General features: G+C 47.0%; 1 protein-coding gene and 1 long non-coding RNA gene across 12 annotated transcripts in view; one reads left to right on the top strand and one right to left on the bottom strand.

The window, feature by feature from the left end:
• The window catches only part of CELF2 (CUGBP Elav-like family member 2), an 815,728-nt gene that overhangs the window by 277,765 nt on the left and 517,316 nt on the right, over positions 1–20,647 (bottom strand). The window contains exon 1 of one of the 11 annotated variants that reach the window (XM_025445404.3): positions 11,601–11,920. The exons of the other annotated variants lie outside the window; for them this stretch is intronic. The gene's annotated coding sequence lies outside the window, so the exon portion shown is untranslated. Of the gene's footprint in view, positions 1–11,600; positions 11,921–20,647 lie in introns of those variants that run through there. 11 annotated transcript variants of the gene reach the window in all.
• Positions 6,384–7,925, top strand: LOC125753607 (uncharacterized). The gene is made up of 2 exons (XR_007405789.1): positions 6,384–6,754; positions 7,227–7,925. It is a non-coding gene; the product is annotated as an uncharacterized LOC125753607 (long non-coding RNA).

Consider the following 20,647-nt stretch of genomic DNA (forward strand, 5'->3'; position numbering starts at 1 on the left):
GTGAAATTTTGTCTAAATATGAACAGTGGAGAATGGGAATTTCTGTGTTCCAGAAAAATTTAAGCAGAAACCAGCATTCAGTCCAGGCAGCACCGAAGGCTTAAGTAGTAATGGAATCACTGAGGGACAGGGTTTCCCGGTTTGGAAAGGAAACCAAAATTATGCCTCTCTCATCTGACTACATAGGAAAGGGCAGCTTCCTACACCCTTTGTCTCTGAGGCTTCTTGAGGAATCACAGATGATGGTACCACCAAGGGTTTTCCCATAGCTTCCCAAGGTCTGCTCTAGGGAGATACCACCGGATGCTCCACCAAAAGTTTCCGTGGCCACTGAGAGCCTAGAAATGCTCCTGTTCTGACAGTCCCTGAATTAAAGAATTAGACACTTTTAGCCTGCATTTGTAAGCTTGCTTGATTTCTGCTCCAGAGTCCTTTTGATCCAGCAAACACCCTCCTAGTGTTCCACGGAACCCTCTTTGGAAAACACTAATGTAAGAACAACTTAGGTGCTGGCTGAGAGCAAAAAGTGAATATCGGGCTGAGAAAACTCAGTGGAAGATATACTTAAAAGTCTTCAATATCTTCACAGAGAAGGCTCCCTTGCCAGCAGCCGCAGGTCAGTGGAAACTGAAACTCAGTTTTTTTTTTTTTTTCTATTTTAATGCAGAAAAATTTCACTTTCCTCTATAATCTGTTGATGCTCAAATAGGAAGTTGAAAGGATGTACAAAACAACCCACACAAGCTCACCCCCCCCCCCCGGGGCAAAATTCTTTTCTGGTGAAGATACAGCCAAGGGCTCACAACCCAGAAAAACAGAAGGGAAATAAACAATGAGTTTGGCAACGCCATAATTCCAAACAATCCTTCCCCGGCAAGTCCAATTTGTTTTGTATCATTTCTCTATAAATCTATTCTGCTCCCCCAGTGACTTAATCAAGTGTTAGCTTTAGCAGAGGCAATTTCCATCAAATTTCAAATTTTTAGAAAAGGAAGCAACAAGCCAAAAGCTCCGGCTGTCAATGGGGGTGGAGACACCGAGCAAAATGAGATTAACGATCAGGGACTTTTAAAAACTCTTGGGGAGGTGTAAGGATTCTCACACACGTATTAATCCTGAGGGTTCTGTTGGCTGTTATTAGCGATCTCTCTAAAACGAGTCAAGAAAAGAAAGGGTAAAGGAGGAGGACCTTGGAGGAGATGAAAATGACAGCACGTGAGGGACACAAAAGCCATGAAAATTAGCACGGAGCCCACATGCCCAAGACATAAAAGAAATCAGGACAGTCTTAATGAGAATCAGGCAGTGCACTTAATGAGAACCTTAATATACTTTATCTTCCCTTTATGTTTCATTTCGGTGTCATTAGACAAGTATTTATTGAGTGCATACTCTGTGCCTGACCCCAGGGCCCAGCACTCTGGGGAGGCCTCAAATCGCGAGCAGCAGTGGCATGGGAGGTCGGGGGGCAGGGAGGGGGGCAGGTGTCCCGACCGATGGCAGCAGAACCACCTGGAAGCTCGTCAGAAACGCCAACTGTCAGCCCCACCTCAGGGGCCCAGTGCATCAGAGAGTCTGGCCACCACCTGCCCCGCGGCCCACGGGTGCCGACGTGCAGTGATGTTTGGGAACCGCTGGCCTACAGGCTGGTGGGGAGGCATGGAAACTTTAAACAGTAGCAGGTGACAAGATGGAGCTGACAAGTTCAGAGAGCTCAGTGTCCCCAAATGCACACTCTTCAGGGGCAAGCCTTTGCCTCGTTGCCTTTAAGAACCAACCCTGGGCATCCTTCCTTTCTCTTCCCTCCAGCTTGTGCAAAACGCAGGAAGAGTGTGGGCTCCCAGGAGCACAGCTAGATGAGCACACCCGCTAATGGGTATGCTGAGCGTCTCGGCCAGACTCAGTGCTACAGAAAGATCAATTCTTATTCTTTAAATAGGCTATAAACATATATGGTACCTTAAGGGGGTCTCTATCTGGGTTATATTTGTTATTTTCAATGAGTTGGATGAGATACAGTTCGGCGTTCCGGGGGAAATACATTTGCATTTTATTGCCCTTTTTTAAAGCCCTTTTACTACGCGTTACCTGACAGCCATCCCGGCATCGCTTTGCTAAAGAATAGGTCTTCAGAGCACGCAAATATTTTAAAATGATAATAGTAATAATAATTGCAGTTAACGTTTATTGAGCATTTTATTACGTGCCATGGGCTACATATAAATCAGCTCTCAGAATTCTCAAACTCACGGGGTAGCTTTTATTCATCCCATTGTACAGGTGAGGAAATTGAAGATTGCAGAGATCAAGCCTCTCCGGTACACAGGGCGCTCAAGAGTGAAGGTAAGGTTCAAAGTCAGGTGAACCGGACTATAGGGAGCGAGTCTTTAACCATTGCATCATATTCTCCTGAATTATTTAGTGTACTGGAAGGCACGGGTACATTATCTTCACCAAAGTTAATATTAGCCTCACTTATTTTTGGCAATCGCATGGAATGGAATAAACAGACAAGGGGAAGGCTGGAAGGTGCTTGAACAATCTGGAATCTTGGGCCATCATGTGAGACACCACAAGAAGAAACAAATTAAAGTACAGCAATATATGGATACGCTTTGTCAACATCCCTTTTGGTACCGTGGTATATGTCATGTTTTAGATAAGATTCTCCACGGCAGATTCTCTCCTCGGATATTTATTAAACTCTAAGAGCTGAGCTCTGTGTGTATGTAAGTGAGGTCCTTATTAGTGGAACCGCAGAAATAAGATATTTCTACAATATTACATCCTAGGGTATTGTAATACAAGGCTATTATCACGTACTTGGCTAATAGGGTCCATACTGTTACAATGTATTAAGGCCAGATTGAGTAATAAAAATGACAATAACATAATCATCATCTTTGGTACTTGGGGGAAAAAAAAAACAGTTTTCAGATGAGGCCTCCAAAGCACCTGCCTGGCATTACGGCAAATTTATATGTGAAGAAACCGTGCTATAGAGAGGCTTCACAAAATTTATGCATAAATGCTTGGAACTCTTTTGCAAAATGCAGGAAAGATTAAAAGCTTGCCCAATATAGGCTGGCAGCAAAAAGATTCTGAGTGATGTCAAGAAGAATGAAATAACCTGCTCGCTCAACAGTAATTTATTGAGTGCCCGGCATGGGCTCAGTACTATTCCAGGCGAAAGGACGGAGCAGCAGACCAAAGACAAGGGCCTTACATCCCCCAGAAGATGAGGTGGAAAATGAGCAAGTTAAGTATATACCGTAAGGTCAGTGGGAAACGTCATTCAGGGAGATGGAAGTAGGGGGAGAGCAGAGAAAGGGATGGGGCTGCTGGTTTTGGCAAGGGGGCCTCAGGGACAGTCTTCTGATGAGGCGACCTTTCAAGCAGGCACTTAAGAGAAGTGTGAGCCTATGCACAACATCTGGGGACAGAGGGCTTGAGACCCAGAGGGGACGGCAGGTGCAGGGCAGCTCGTCTCAGTGGGGAGTGGGAGCAGGAGCTTCGGGGCACTGGTAGGACACTGGGCCTTCTGGCAGGTGTGAAGGGAAGCCACTGGGCAGGGGACCCGTGTGATCCACAGCCCAGGGCCCGGGGAGGACGCAGGAGCCCAAAGGTAAGGGACGTCGTGATGCGCACGGGGCCCACGGGCTTGTCCATGAGCCGCCCACGGACACTGACAGAGACCGCAGAGCTGAGGCCTTGGGCAGGGGTGGCTGGGCACCCGCTAGGGAGATGGGGACCGGAGGCGGGAGGGGATCAAGAGTTTGGTCTGGGACACGCCTGGGGTGCCGGGGACAAACCGTCGCTGGGACCGGTGAGGAGGCAGCTGGACATTCGAGCTGCTGGGAGAGAAGGCTAAGGGGGTGACACGACAGATGTGATCACGGGGGAGGGACACAAACCATCTCTTCTGACACGGAGCAAATGAAAACAGGTGACTCCAGAACAATGAAATCTCAGGTGCTTCGCGGAGATGGTACGGCAGAGAGGATGGAGCGTGTGACCGGAGATGCACGTTCCATCCGGGCCCTGCCTGTGACCCTGGGCTTTACGTCCCGCCTCCTACCCTCCTTAGCCACAAAGTAAGTATCACTAGAAATGACACTGCGACAGATGGTGACAAGTGTCGGTGAGGATGTGGAGAAACGGGAAACTCCTACCATGCTTCTGGGGGGAACGTAAAATGGTGCGATTGCTCTGGAGAGAGCTCAGCACTTCCCCCAAAGGCTGAACACCAAAACACCCCGTGACCCGGCCACGCAGTCCTAAGCGGACACCCCACTGGAACGTGCTCGAACCAGCACCTGTGCGCGGACCATCAGGGCAGCGTTATTCCTAAGAGCCCAGGCCACCCAGGAATGCCCATCAGCTGATGACTTGGGCGGGCCCACCCAGACCCTGGAACAAGGCTCTGCCCTAAACCGAGGGATGGAGTATGGACACCCCCCCCACCCCCACCCCACCCCCGCAGCAGGTGCACTTGAAAACATTGGCCAGGGATTCCCGGGGTGGCTCAGTGGTTTAGCACCTGCCCTCAGCCCAGGGTGTGATCCTGGAGTCCTGGGATCGAGTCCGACATCAGGCTCCCTTGCAGAGAGCCTGCTTCTTCCTCTCTCTCTCTCTCTCCCTCATAAATAAAATCTTAAAATAAAATAAAATAAAATAAAATAAACATCGGCCACGTGAAAGCAGCCAGACACAAAGGTCCACAAAGTCCAATGACTGCATTTATGTGAAATGTCCAGAACAGGCCACCCGCAGATGCACAGCATAGACAGTGCTTGCCTAGGGGGCCGGGAGGTGGGCTGCAAGGGGACAAAAGGGGGGGTACGTGGGGCTTCTTTGCAGTGGGGGAGTCATGAAAATACTCTGAAAATATACATTTGGGGCAATGATGGTCGCTCCGCTTTGTGAATACACTCAGGCCACTGTACACTTCAGAGGGGTGACTATTATGGTAGGTGAATAATATTTCAAATAAAAACAAACTAGACTAACACCGGGGAAGGCTGCCAGTTTCTCAGAGCGAAGGCAAAGGAAATCAGGCGGAAATCTGCTGTAGGAGAACCATCGAGGTGACCCTTTCAAGTCGAGAGGGAGTGGTGAAGTCACTTGGGAGCTGGGATGGCCATGACACCTGCCAATCCTGTGCTCACGTCCGCCTCAATCACCACCCCGGCCTTCAAACAACTTGATCCTCCGAGTGCCCCACGTAAAGTCGTTTAACGTACAGCAATGTTGTCGGGCCCTAAAAAGCTCTGAATTAAACCGAGGGCTTCCGATGGAATACTAACGGAAACACAAACAGAAAGGCAGTAAATATAAAATGCCCTTTCTTTTCCCCCAAAGAGAAAACCAACTTCTTGGTAATTTCCCAATGTTTCAACCCAATGCTAAGCCCCCAACTTTCCTGTTCTTATTGATGAGATTCTAATCACGCAAATAAAAAAAGTTCTCCAGAAACATTCCAGGCTATTCTGATTCTAACCATTGCTGACCATGTACCCACAACTGTATCTTGATGATTAAATCATAATATAATTTTCGTGAAATCCAGACACAGGATGATGAGACGGAGCGCAGGACGCTAGAGCTAGGTAAGCGCCAAAGACATAAAAATCAAAATAATCCTGACAGGACTCTTTTTACATACGCTAACCGGAGTGGGAATGTCCAAGCAGATCAGCTTACACACTTTAAAACCTCCAGGATCCATTCAACTCCAAGGGGATTCCTGTTACGTCCGGATGGAGGGTTACAGAGATCCTACTGCGTAAACATCGGGGAACAGGACCCAGAGAGATCTCTTTACACAAAGCCAACTTTCTTAAGAAAATGGTCTGGAAAAACCAGATGTGAAAAGTTTGTGTAACTTGATGGCACAGAAGAGACTGGACATGTGTTGAACTAAGAAGCAGGAGTTACATTTTTCATATGAAGTCCTGGAATCTCGACAGCGTCTCTATGTGCGATTTTCACGTTCCTTCCTAATCAGCCTCGTGAAGTGAGAGGGCTTGGGGACTTTCTCCGGGATGGCTTTCCAAGTGCTCCTGCTCCAAGCTTTAAGGGGAAATCCCAGGGAATGTGTGTTTATAATAAACCACTCTTCACAGTTGGTGGGTCTTGAGGTCACATGGTCACCTTCCTACCCCGTGCGCCCTGCTTAGGAGTGGAGACTATGGTTCCTCTCCTCTCTTGGGATCTGCTTCTAGGTCTTTGTAGTATCACTCCCCGTTATGGGTGGCGTACCTGTGTCTCCCTCTCTCCAAACCCATATGTTGAAGCCCTAACTCCCCCAGAATGATGCTAATTTGGAGATGGGCTTTGGGGAGGTAATTAGGTTGAGATGAGCTCATGAGGGTGGGGCCCCTCTGATGGAATTCGTGCCCTTATAAAAAGAGGAAGCGACCACAGCCCTCACTCTGTCTCTGTGATGGAAAGACACAGCAAGAAGGTGGCCAACCACAAGTGGGAAGAGGAACTTCCGCAGACACCAGACCTGCTGGCACCTTGGTGTCCGACTTCCCAGTCTCCCTAGTGTCAGAAGTAAAGGCTGTGTGGGCCGCCCAGCCTGTGGGCCATTGTCACAGCCTCCTGAATGGAGTGAAGGCCCCCGCTAGTGCCAAGAGGCCAGAAGAAGAGCCACTAACGCAACCTAGCACAGAGATGGAGTGAAACAGCAGGTGCAACACAGCTGGATCGTGGAAGAGAGACTGAAAAGTAGAAGATGAGGTGGTGGCAGGTGAGCTCACCAAACAGGAGGCTAGTAAAGAATTACCCATTCTGTGAACGGGGATACAATGCTGAGGACGCCAGGGGGCGGGGGGCAGCAGTAAAGCAGTGACCGGCACAGGAGCAGGTGTTTAGTAAATATTTGTTGAGCCACGAAGTAACAACTACAAATCATTATACAGGGAACGGGGAGAAGACCAGCCAGGCGAGAGTGACAAAAAGCAGAAACCAAATAAATGACTACATAGGAAATACAGCATAAAACAGGGCTTTCCTGGGGGCTCGGAGTTCTACGGTGCCATAATTAAAATTCCTTAGAAATTATACCTTTAAAGTTTCTATAAACGATCGTTACTTTCGTCTTATGATGCAATTTATTAGATGTGAAAAATGTTATTATGGCAGATTAAGATCTTATCAAGTACTCAACACAGGTCGGTGTGTTTACACGACAGAGAACCTATTTTATCTCTTCTTCAAAGCGGTGTCTCCGTCTTGTGAACACTTGTTCTGGATTATCTCCGTGTCGTCGGAGGCGATTCACACAGAGAACAGCCAGTGGAGACGCGGCCAGATGCACAAATACCACTCTCTCCCTCCCGCCTTGCCCCCGCCTGGCCTTGGACTTCCTCCCGTCCCGCGTTCCCATAGAATCACCCGGGCCCATTGTCCATGAGACGGAAATCGTGACATTTTTCTAGATCTGCCATTTTTTTCTAAGAGACGTGGAAGTCTGAAAATGGGAGATCTTCAGTTAAAAACCCGCCGCAGCCCCAAGACAGGCCACCCACCCATTCTGTTCTTCTTGATCCCTGGAGTGTTTCTGAAATCCTCTCGGTAGAAGTGACACAATGACGTGAGCTCGATGGAAGCGGAACAGAGGAGACATCACTTCTGTCCTCCCCACCCCAGCCACTCAACATAGACGACACATCCCAAAGTCACTAGGAATTTTTTTTTTTAATCTATCTGCCTATTTGAACTTCCTTGGGCTTCTGGTCTCCTTCAGGAGCACGGGCATAAAAGTGTAAAACGTAACAGATACACAATCATTCCTCATCTTGCAATGAAACTAGCCTGAAAAACTGATATAGAAGTTCGCACTTCAATGACGAAAGTTATGAGGCACATTTAACACTGATCATCCATTGAGCGGCTTTAAATAAAGCTTTAAAAATAAACTCGTGACTCAAAATGTTTTTTTTTTTTTCTTCCACGCTATGCATCGAGAAGCTTACGAAGCTGATGCAAGGACTAAAACGTGCATGTGGGCAAATACAGAATAAATAAAGTCGTGGCTCTTGGGGCAAATAATTAAGCTCACAGTGGAGGCTCTTGAGTCATGGTTTGGGGGCCCTGGCAGCGCTCCCCGTGACGACAGGGCTCCTGCCTCCAGAGGCGGGATGCAAAGATCTCAGGAAGTACTGGCGGGAGCGCCGATGACATGCTTCCTTGCCTTCCCGGCCCACATCCTGGCAGATGGTGGGAGCTCCGTGAGCATTTGCTCAGTTCAATTCCATACTCAAAATAGGCAGTCGCGACTTTTCTTCCGTTTTCCTTGGATTTGATGTGCTTGCACCTACTCGGCGCCATATGGAGCGGGAGGTGGTAGGTGCCGCGGTCGGGAAGCTCACTGCAGCTTGCTGTCTGCGCTCAGGGTCCCGCGGCCTAATGGCTCAAGGTGCTGCAGGACCCCGGAGAATCCACAGGTGAGCGCAGGACCCGGGGGCAGCAGGGGCGCACTCAGCTTGGCATGGGGGGAAGGGGAGGGTGAGGAATGACACCGTGATGCAGTCAGCTTCCCAGACCAAGGCCCACCCCCTCCCTCCTCCGGCGCGAAGACTTTGTAAAGCCTTCCATTTTTAATCCCAAAACTCACATTTAATAAATGAGTTTCATCACTGCCACAAACGTCTTAATAAAAACGAACCCAACATCATTTAAAACAATTGTCGTGATTTCAAGTTCATGGATGTGGTTCCAAATGCTAAAATGGTTTCATGTGGGGTATCTATACAAAGGCTACGGCACATTTGTAAACCATAATCCTCAAGAAATAGCATTTCATCCCCCCTCCATCTGTAATTTACACATGATACGTAAGTGCATATAGATGCAATATGTACAAAATCAGTGCTACAAATGGATATCCTAAGTTTCACTCTAGAATTCCTTTTTGGGCCCATGTAGTGCCTAATATTTGCTTGATCACAGAAGTCCCGTCAGAATTCCTACTGTCCCTGCACCATAACCACCGCTCTCCCTAATGCGTTTCGGTAAAGGAGTAATCATCTCCTAATAGGATTTTCTTCACACCTTGCCTAAGTCGACAACCATCCCGTATCAATAACTTAATAAGCACTACTGTCGGAAAGACCATTCAATTTCACACACCACGTACCTCTACTGGCACAACTTGGCGACGTAACACAGTGCAAACCACCTCTGATGCAGTCATTCCAAGAGAAGCATTCTCCTCTTTAAAATGTAGGTCAGAGGCTTTGCCAGAGGACTCCTCGAATACAGGCCCAGGCACGGGTGGGGAGGACAGAAGGGAGAAGTCATGTCTCCAATGAGGCTGAAGTGTACCCCCAGAACACTGACCTATGACATCCTTGTAGGTAAGGCTCGGTCCCCCCAGGGGCAGCCACCTCCAAGGACAGAGGGACACAGACCTGCCCGTACCTGCTGTGGCTCCTCTGTGTATCACGACTGTCATAATTTAACGTGGCTACCTACCTGTAGGTACAGCACTCTTCGTGCTGTAGGGTTTTTACAACATCCAATAAAAACAACAAACTAAAATCACTTTGGTTTTGCCATAAGCCTAATAAGGAGGAATCTAAAGATTTTTTTTTTTCACCTCACCACGCCCATGAATTCAACCTGTATCTTGGTTCTTTCTCACCCTCTACCTTCATGATTTTTTTTTTTTTAAACTCAAAGTTCTAGGGCTGTGGACCAGAGCACATGATGACACGAAAGCCAAGTATTACAGCCGATCCATTTCAAAGAGAGGACTAAAATGTCATAAGAGACGAAAGAGCCCAAGCTGGGTTGGGAAGGAATTTCATCTCGTGGAGCACTGAGTCGAATAAACGAAGAAACAACTCTTGCTGTCCTTTCAGCAAATGACAAAACCCTTTCTGGGATTCATAATGCTCTTAATAAATTGTGGAAATGGGATCGTGGCCAACCCGAGAACACCCAGGAAGCAGCCACTGCTGAGCTCACAGGCGCCGTCCACCCCCTCCTGGACTGACACCAAGCACAGGCTATTGAGGCAGAAACACAGTTCACCAAACACCCCCACATAAAATTAACAGATCAAACCGTGAGACTCAGTTCCCCCACCCCCACCCCGACGCCCCAACCTCCATCGGTCTGGGCAGTGTGATTGTGGAGACAAGCTTTCTAAGAAAGAGAAGGTTGAGAATAACAGGCAGAGGGCCAAGGAGCGAGTGAGGCAAGATGCCCACGGTCAGAAGGCAAGAAGAACTGGGTGTGGGGAGTTGGGAGGTGAGAGGCAGGAAGAATCAGAAAAGCAAAAAGAACCACCATGTGCCACGGAGGTCGAGTGAGGAATTTTAGGAGGACGGTCATTTGGCCGAAAAAGCTAGAAGATAGGCCATGAGCACTTGGTGGCATACAAGAAACACCGAGCTAGACTGATGCCTCCCGCAGCCACCGGTTGAGGAATGACGTTCATTTTAACCCCCCAGAGAGGATGCGGGGTCCAACTAGCAAAGGAACAGACCCAAGGGGGGGCCACCTTCCCATCAGGAATTGGCCTTGGGGCTAAAAGAGATCGAGACACCACCAGATGGCAGCACAGAGCCAAATACGATGCCCATTTATTCCTCCAGGATATATAACAACACTGCATCACAGGAATGGCTAATCTGTCACTAGACTGTCTACTTTTATGTTTAATAAAAGATAAGATTAGAGAACTAAAACTCGCTCCCCATAGAAAGGTAAATATTGAGGCTGGAGAAGCCTCTTGTCATTGCACAGAACAGACCCTCAATTAGTAGATGTACCTTCGCTGTGTAAATGGCAGGGGAGAGTAATTAACAATTAATAGAAGCTGCCCTCAATTTAAAGCCTCGAAGGGAAGTAATTAAATTTAGTAGAACCGGTAGCCTCTAAACAAAGATACGTAACACGAACACAAAAGGCAACACGGATCTCAATAATAAATGCAAATTGGAAACAAGGTTTGACGCTAAGACTGGAGAGAAATGATCCTAAAATCCGAAGTCCCTCCGTTCAAAAGACTAGTTTATGAACCTGTTTTGATCCAGGCCAAGGTGTGACTTGAATCCTTGCTGATGTTTCTTAAGCACAACCTCACTTCCCAGGTATTTATGCATGCACGTCAGACAACTCCCCGCCGTTGGAATTAGCCATACAAGTACCTTTCATATCGACGCAGAGATACTTGATATATACCGTGTCAACATCACTACCAGGCATGGAGATCGCAAACACTGCGCTGCTTGTTGGTCATGAAACAAAATTGCCAGGCAGAGTTTGTGTAGCTCCAGAGGGTAAATTAATGCAGGCAACGGGGTTATCAGCAGTCTTTAGCCTGCCTCTCGAAGCTTCTAACAGAAACAGGGAGCAGAAGTGTTACATCTGGCTACAGCTGCACATTACATGGTCCATTGAGACTCGGATGCTGATGGCTGCCCTGAATAACAAACAGCTGGGTATAAATGTAAAAATCGGGAAATCGATCTTAAACACACATGTTCTACGAATCCTCTGAAATCCCCAGCACTGAATGAGAAAGAGCAATTAGCACTGAAGAGTGCCCAAGTGTCTCAGAGATTAGAATTCGAAAAATGTACCTGGGCACCCCGGTGTCATTGTACTGGGGCCGCGCTCTCCGGTTCCTCTGTCACAGAGGACAGTGGGGACGCAAAGGCCGTGCGGTCAGGTCATTTTCTCCCCTGGTCGTGCTCCGGTTGAAAGCAGAAGCAACCAAGCTTCTGATACGAGCTTCCAGAATGAGGTGCCCTTGTCTCAGGAGCTGAAGCTGGAGCGAAGGGAAAGGTCGCCCTGCTGGAGGCTGGTCCCCGGGGTCCTCCAGCGCCGAGCCCAGGTGCGGCAGGAGGGGCGCGTCCACCGGATTCAGGCCGGGAAGAAGCCTGAGCTACTGAGACAGCACATCCCGAAGTGCCCAGCAGGGTGCAGACGCGTTAGGGACGCAGAAGGAGCTCTTGCTACATTGGTTAAATTTTCTATTATGGAAGATTCACGAGAATGGGTCAGAGAAAGAGAGCAAGGCTAGAAATGGCCTTTTCTGAATGTTTAAAAGCACGGAAAACCCCTTCCATGGGAGGGTTTGGGTTAGTCCTCTGTGCAGCTTTACAAAAGCTGGCAACCACGCTTGTGCTGTCTTTAAGGAAGCTAGCGCCACGGGATCAGATGCGAGAATTTATCATCCAAACTTGGACACTTTTCAGGTTGACAGAGGGACACTGATAATGACAGTGCCAGGCCAGCTGGCGTAAACTGGGAGGATCCCAGCTAACCAGGACACCCACTCCCTGCACCCTGAGCGCCGGGGGCATGAAAAGGAGCTTGAAGTCCTGTCCCGAGCGCCAGGGAAGTGGCTGCTATCCCATTGGCTTCTTTTCACTCTCCATGCCCACTTGTCCTCAAGATTCCAGCTCTAGTGTAAATTAAAGAGCATGTCTAAAGGAGGTTCAGGCGGCAAAAGGGCAGACGGGAGGGAATCCAGATTTCTTTGCTTGCACGATTAATCCTGTGGATCACTCCAGATCCAATCTGACCTAACGGACTAGGACACTAGGACACTCTGGCCGCTGTTTCAGATGAGAAAAAACTGTAATATTAGAGGTTTTAAGAATTAATGCTGATCCCACCCCCCCACACACACACACATACACACCCACCCCCACGATCTCTCAAACTACCTGGATTCTGCAACCCAAGCAGCCAACATCATAAAAGTGCTAATGTACATGAGCATTTCCACCGAGGCACTGTTTTCTCTACTGGGTTCTTAAATAACACATGAAATGTGATTTTTAAGAACTCTAGGAAGGGTCCAGATAAAGGGGGGGGGGAGTGATGAGGCAATATTATTTACCCAATGAGATTCTGCAAGATGAAGAACGAAGGTCTTCAGAAAGCTAGAAAACAGTTCTATTCTCAGGTCCCAACAAGGAAATCCTTTAGGAGCCCCAAACAACACAACAGTGCAGATCCTTCTCCTTTTAAACCAGCGTTTCTCCGAAGAAGAAACCAAGTCAACAGTGGTGACTAAAGCTCAGAGTAACCAAATGTTTCACTTAGAGTAGAAATTACGATTAACATTTTGTAAAATTTGTAACACCTGCAACAGGCGGCTAACCAGTACATCATGAGACTTTTTTTTTTTTTTGAGAATGATGATTAAGAAAAGTTACAACTCTTGTTCACAGGGAGGCAGTTTAGAGTAAAAAAAAAAAAAAAACCACAACAACAACAACAAAAAAAAAAAAAACGGAATTTTCAGTACAGAAAATGTTTAGGTGGTTTCCACAGGACAACAAATGAACTGATCGATTCAGCCAAATAACAGGTCAGCTGTGACTCATAATTCCTAAACTCCTCAGCTGTCTGACTTAATTTTAACTATTGAATCTGTGATTTAAACTGAAAAACTACCATGTACTTTCGGACTTGAGTTGAATTTACCAGGCCGCCGTGGAGTCAATCTGCTACTGTAGGGGCGAACAGGAAACTTCGAGAATCAGACAACTTTAAAAGCTAATTTACTTTGGTTCTGGGCTAATTACATTTTTTCAAGGAAGTTTTGCTGATTGATTGGTTAGGAATGCAAGCTACCAAAAGCCCAGGCACTTAGAGACATACACATAACCAGTGTAAAAAAAAAAAAAAACAAAAAACAAAACAAAAAACAAGGGCCCTGAACAAGAGAAGGGTATTTGTTAACTCACAAAAGGAGTTTATGGAGTACACAAATTGAGTTGCTCTCATTTATACCTTGAAACTGGCCAATTATATTATGGAGACCATGTCTTGTTTTCATGGCAGAGGCCCTGCTTCAAAAGCAATAGCAATCCATTTACATTAAAAAAATATATATATATATATATACACAATAAATAAAAATGTACAACACTTGTTGATGTGTTTTATTACACAGAAGGCGTTTTACCTGGACACCAGAGTTAATTTCCATTCCAGGAACGTTAAAAATCCTGAACACGGTTGGTTATTTTTATGGTCTGTGTAAAGTGGTCTGTCCCAAACCCAACATACCTGAGAGGCTGTAATTTATTTTTTTTTTTAAGATTTTTAAAATTTATTTGTGAGAGACACAGAATGAGAGACAGAGAGAAAGAGGCAGAGACATGGGTAGAGGGAGAAGCAGGCTCCCTGCGGGTAGCCCGATGTAGGACTTGATCCCAGGACCCCGAGACCATGACCTGAGCCAAAGGCAGACGCTCAACCACTAAGCCACTCAAGTGCCTCTGTAATTTATGTTAGAAGGTATAAACCATTAGGTATATATGGAGAAATATCCAATTCACCAGGTATACAGCGAACTTAAACAGATTTCAACGGTTTGCAATTTAATTATCACCTAATAATCACCTATTTGAATGCATGTCTGTCCTCCCTGTCAGGGCAGGGCTCCACAGAATCAGGAACAGTCTGTGGGTTTTCTGAACCACCTGTCAAATGTTTGCTCCTATTTTGGATTCGAGCATCAACCATGATTTTTCTTCAGTTGCCCGAGAATTTAAACTCTACTAGGGTCTGGAGAGTGAGCTGTGACATTCTGAACCACCACATAAATGATAAATCAGGTACCTGAAAAACAGCAACAATAGAGTAACAATGTTATTGTAACCTCTTCCTCCTGTTTACCTCCAAAACCAAGGAACATTTTTCTATTTCACTGCTTATTTTCATCCTAAAACCAGGAACCGATGAGTGAACTACTAAGGTATAACTTGTCACATTCCTTTTTTTTATTTTTTTTAATTCCAAGTGGTGTAAGTTCTCACTAAAATTAGAAAGAGGATCTCATCCTGTGTCTAAAAAAAGCTAAATTTGGGGCGCCTGGGTGGCTTAGTGGTTGGGAGTCTGCCTTTGGTTTGGGTCATGATCCCGGGATCCTGGAGTAGAGTTCCCCTTCGGGTTCCCCACAGGGAGCCTGCTTCTCCCTCTGCCTATGTCTCTGCCTCTCTCTCTCACATGAATAAATAAAATCTTTAAAAAAAAAAAAAAAAAAAAAAAAGCTAAATTGGCCAGCATGTTTATCATGCCCAGCCTCTCAGACCAAAGGGAGAGCCTACCTTATAGTCATGTCTACACCGGAGTCTGTTGTTTTGTTTTTGTTTTTATTTTTTTTTAAGATTTTATTTATTTATTCATGAGAGAGAGAGAGAGAGAGAGAGAGGCAGAGACACAGGCAGAGGGAGAAGCAGGCTCCATGCAGTGAGCCTGATGTGGGATTTGATCCTGGGTCTCCAGGATCACGCCCTGGGCTGAAGGCAGGCACTTAACCGCTGAGCCACCCAGGAATCCCTTGTTTTATTTTTAAATCACATCCTAGGTAGGAGGGGGTGCAGCAGGAAAACACCCCATAATTGGATCTGCCCCAGGAAGGCAATAGTGTCTGTATCTCAACTCTCTCAAACTGGCCCATCACACTTGGATCTAAATCCAATCCTGGTTTCTCGTTTTCCATCCTGGAAACAGAGGATTCGTGAGTGGACATGCCACAGTGACTGAGGAGACTATGGAGGGAACCAAGAGCTAAAACAGTAATAGCATTTTCTTCCCATTGTATGATCGTCATTGGGAACCCAGCATTTTGGCAAAGTGTTCAAACATCAGAGAAGGGAGCTGGTGTCATGTAGTTGAGAGCCATGGTCTTGGGCCCTCTAGGCTGATTTCTGAAAGCCTTATAATGAGGGTGGAGTGGGTATACATTCCATTCTTTGGCTGCATTTTTGTTCAACAAAGCCTACAATTTTCAGTCACTTGAAAATGTAATTATAGATAATGTTTGCATCAGTAGCAAGAATACAATAAGCACACGGGGCATGGAAACTCCACTCAAATCATATCCTCTTCGGTCGCGACGCTTCTCTCCTGCCAAAAGTGGAGGCATTTCGACAAACTAATACTCAATATGAAACGGTTTGAGGGTTAGACCAACCCATGCGTGGATTCTACTCCAACTTGTCCATGATCCCTTCCTCTACGTTGGGTATCTAGCCATGAAAGAGAAATCTATGGTTTGCTGAAGATTCAGAATCCCATCAAATGTTTACGCACTTGAGCCAAAAGCTACGGGGGGACGTGACAAGTTTGTAGAAATGGATGGGATACCATACCCAAGTTGACACAACTGTCAATCATCTAAAATCCACTGGTTTGGAGACTTGCTTATGCTATTGTCTCCTTAGCTGGTCCACATATGAAGGAAGTGGTGAAACTGCACGTAACAGGATGCTGCATGAAGTCACTGAGGCGGATGGTGGAGACAGAACGTCACTCGAAAGCCTTTTTCTAATTCACAAGGCGGCGTGCTCTGGCTCAAGGTGCCCCTGAGAAGGGCCAAGGGTTCATTTAAATCAGATGTAGAAATTAAGAAGTTGGAAAAAAAAAAAAGTTGTTGGAAATAAATGAGGGGGAAGGCCAGGTGCCTAGTGAAGTCCTCACAAGAAGCCTCTTCATGAAAATATAAGGTTATAATTATATATTACAACCAGATGAAGAATAAGGATCCACCTTAACATTCAATGTTAACTGTTTCTTTATCTGTGCAATAAGGGAAAACAGGCATTAAGAGATCTTGACGCTGCCATGGCGACCCTTTCTACTGACACTGGTCACAACACTCTTGCCTTCTAGACTCAGAAATTGGTCTGCCTATGAAATAAAAAACAAGCGATTTACGTGAAAGAACATGTAAAAAGTAGATCATTTTTAGGTCACAGCTAAGAAACTGTATTTCATACTCAGAATCCACATCGTCAGCTGCCAACTCACCAACATATGCAGAAATTTAATCTGCTCATGGTCACAGAAGGGTCTAAGAATCCCTCAAAAGACCAAAGCAGCCTCTTGGACCAGAATGTGAAATAGCACAAGAGGAAGACCTTGGGCTTTGGAAATGGGCACTTCCATCCTCTAGAACCTTCTTCTCACTTGCAAAATAGGAATGAAACAAATTACCTCGCAAAGTTGTTCTGAAGATTATCGATAATTTATATGAATTCCTTAGCCTGATGGCTGGCCCCTATCCCCAGCTAATACCATAAAATACTTCGGAAGGTATACCCACAGGAAGGCGGCATCCTTTAAAGTATCAGTAATCAGGAGAAAAACGTTTAACAAGGAGTATTTAGTTGTCAGAGAATTATAGCTTTGTTGACATGAGAAAACATTTTTTTGGCTTCTGGGTAGACATCATTATTTTATTGAACAGACGACTAGAAATCAATTTGGATAAAAGGATCACGTTCTGAGAAGACCTGAAAAACAAGACACAGTTAGGGGCAAGATAAAGCCCACCACGCGGCTTCCCTGGCTGACATTAGTCCAATTCTGGTCACTTTTTATAACAACTGGACACAAAATCTTGGCCCAACTGCAAGGCTGCCTATAAAGTTAATTAGACTTCTTTGACCCTGAGAAGATAGAATGTGCTCACTGCAAAGTACCAATCAATTTGCCCAGGAACATTTGGAGTATCTGGGCGGCGGGGCCCTTCTCCAAGGGTTTGGCCAGCTTTGGGCCACAGATTGAGTTTTTCCTTCCCACCAAGCTCGGGATCTGCAGTCATCTCTGATGGCGATGACGCTTCCACTGCCTGCTTCACCCTCATGCAAAGTGGTCTGTTCCCAGGAGGCAGGGCTCACTTAGCTTGGGCGGTCACATGAGTGACCCGGTGATCCGCAGTCAACATCACGCTCTTAGCCAGAGCAAGTGCTAACTGTTCCCCTGGCCCATCATCCTGAGAACATCCTTCAACGAATGGACTCAGGCTGCTGGGTTCCCCACTGAATCTGAACAGGTGTGATCTTATTAATCAGTTGAATGACTTATCAACATTAGGAGCGAATCTCCACACTAGCTAAGGCAGCTCTGGTGTCTTAGGACCTCAAGGACCCTAGCAGCTCCGTTGGGAGAAGTGCCTGTTTATTAAAGCAGAGACCAGAGCAACTATGATGTATCCTGCAGCCGGGCACCACCCGGATACACCCCATATCCACTGTGCCACCTCCTAAACATCACTGACTCCTTATCCAGGTCATTTCCCCCCTTTGGAGACTCTCCTTCTCTGATCTCTAGGCATTCTGTGGCCTGAGCACCTCACGAATGGGTTAGGTGCCAAGATCGACAATAGTCCCTTTCCATATTCACATCCCACATTCCCGATGGCTGGGTTTTGGCGAGCGTTGCGAGTCCCATTATTGGGAACCAGCCTGCACATTGTGTGGCTGATTCTCTCCCCATAAGAAAATCAAAATCTATTTCAGCTGGTGTAGAGATGGGCTTTTTTTTTTTTTTCCTTCAGAACACGCAGATGGGGATATTGGATAAAGATATTGCTTTTTGCCTCAACCCTATCCCAGAATGGAAGGTCTGACCACAAGTTCACAATTGGAAGATGAACCACATTTTATTTCTCAATCATCATGCAGAAAAGGGAGAGAGAGAGAGAGAAAAAAAAATCAGTCTTTACAATGTTGTCCTGGGGACTGAGCATTTTCTGGAAGTTTATATGGGAGCAATACTGCTTTATGGGTCTTTGGCTGAGACTCTAAAGCACAAATGTTCTGAGGGAGAACACATTAACTGGTCAGCTGTAATGAGGTTTCACTGTACTTGACTCTCCCAGGAAATGCAGGTGAACTTGTGGTCAGTTTTAAGTACCGTGAAGCTATAAAATATTTAGGCTATCATTCTTTTCCCAGCATTAGCCTCACAACAATTCCGTGGCACAGGTAAGGAGTGTATCTTAATAGCCTTATTTTCTAGATGAGGAATCTTGACAAGTCACCTGAGACCAGAAATGGCCACAGAACGAACCAGAAGACAAGCCCGGGAACACCTGAGACTGTTGCTGAGTGAGTGATGGGGGTCTCGTCTTGAAGGACCTGCACGTCGCTGCTGGAGACACCCTAGAGCAACATCCCTAGTGATTTCGGCCGACTTCACCCAAGCAGACCCCAACACAGGGCAAGGAACCCCGATGAGCAGAAACAATCCAAGAGGAAGTGATTTCTAACTAAAACTATAACAACCCCCCCCCCCCCCCCCGCAACGGCTAGTGGAATTAAAACATTTCTGAAGCTATTCCTTGGAGAAAAGGGAATTCTGTGGCCGGTGTTTACTGAAAAGAGGGGAGCGCTTGGCCTCAGTGTCCACGCCAACACAGGGTTTTGTAAAGCACCTCTCAGGACCAGAAGTGAACCAACACCAGCAGGTGTGCTCTAGTGAGTACAGGTAAAGGCAGGCATGAAGCACCTGTTGGATGCGACCCTCTGACATCTCAGGGTAAAAGGAAGAAGAAAAAGAGAAAGAGGAGACAAAGAGAGACCAGAAAAATATGGCTTTTGATGAAAAGGAAGAAGAATCCCGACAGGTAACAGCATCACGCAAGACGGACACGACTCGGTATTAAGGGACTGCGCCAGGCGTGTCAACCAGCGCCCAGGCTTTTCAGGGACTGCTGGGTCGCCTTTCAATCCTGACACCAAGGAGAGATGGGCTGCGTGGACGATGGGAGGCACGAGGAAGGATGTCACCGGCGTGGACCGAAGGGACTGATTGCAGTTGGAGGACTCCTGGTGACAATTTTGAGAAAGCAAACACAGCTGCAGTGGAGCCAAATATAGCTGCCCGAGACAATGGCCTCCATAAAGTTAATCATTCTGAAATATGCTCCCCCTCTGCTCAAGCAGAAAACTCAACACCCCTTCCCTAATGCAGGAAGGCAAAATACAGTTTTGTGCAGAGAAACACGCAGCTGCTCCGTGAAACTGGCCGCGCGGCGGTGGCCGAGGGGTTTCCGCGCTGCCCTCCCGGCTCCGCAGGCGCAGGTGCAAGCCCCTCGGCGAGCAGGGCTGGAGGAGACGGGCTTAGAGAAGGGTAAAACAAGAGGAGGAAAGATAGCATCAGGAAAGCAAATTCCAGAAGCCGCTGCGCCTGCAGGACGGAGAGCAAGCGGGTGCACAGAATCAGAAGCGCAGAGTCCAGGGAACAGCCTGGCTCCCTAAATATGCATTAGTTGTCTCCCAGAGCCCGCCTCCCTCGTGCTCCTCCACGACGTCTGGGTCTTTATTATTCCCCGAAGGTTTCTCACGGAGCAAATGAAATGTCATGTTTCAACCTTTGTTTGCTTCACCTGCGCGACACCCAACGTCTTACCCCGGAGATGCACGAGGAAAACCGCCGGGTGGGTGGGGAGTGTTGATGCACCTGTAGGATGGTTTCCACCACTTCTCTCTACCCGCCCCCCCCACACGCACGTCCCGACATCTCCTGTAATGTTAGCCTTTTCCAGATGCTCTGTTAGTCTGCTGAACTCTCATTGGCCACAATCAGAATTTCAGGGGCTCTTTGCAACAGGGAACAGGAAGCCATGGGATCATGATATACATCCGGAAGAGGGTGGCAGCGGTCAAGAGGCACAAAGTGAGGAGTGTGGTCCAGCCACGGCAGCTCCAGCTACCCAAGAAAATATCCATTTAGGGTCAACTGTCCAGGTGGCTCTGCAAGAGTCTTTCCTCCTGCTCCAAACCTAAAAGATCCTGATGGTAGCAACAGAAGCCCCTGCTCCGGGTCTGAGGACTTTGCGGCAAGGCTAGAAAGGGCCCTCAACTCTCAGCTATTT

Source organism: Canis lupus, chromosome 2, assembly GCF_003254725.2.
Source record: "Canis lupus dingo isolate Sandy chromosome 2, ASM325472v2, whole genome shotgun sequence".
NCBI classification, from domain to species: Eukaryota; Metazoa; Chordata; class Mammalia; order Carnivora; family Canidae; genus Canis; species Canis lupus.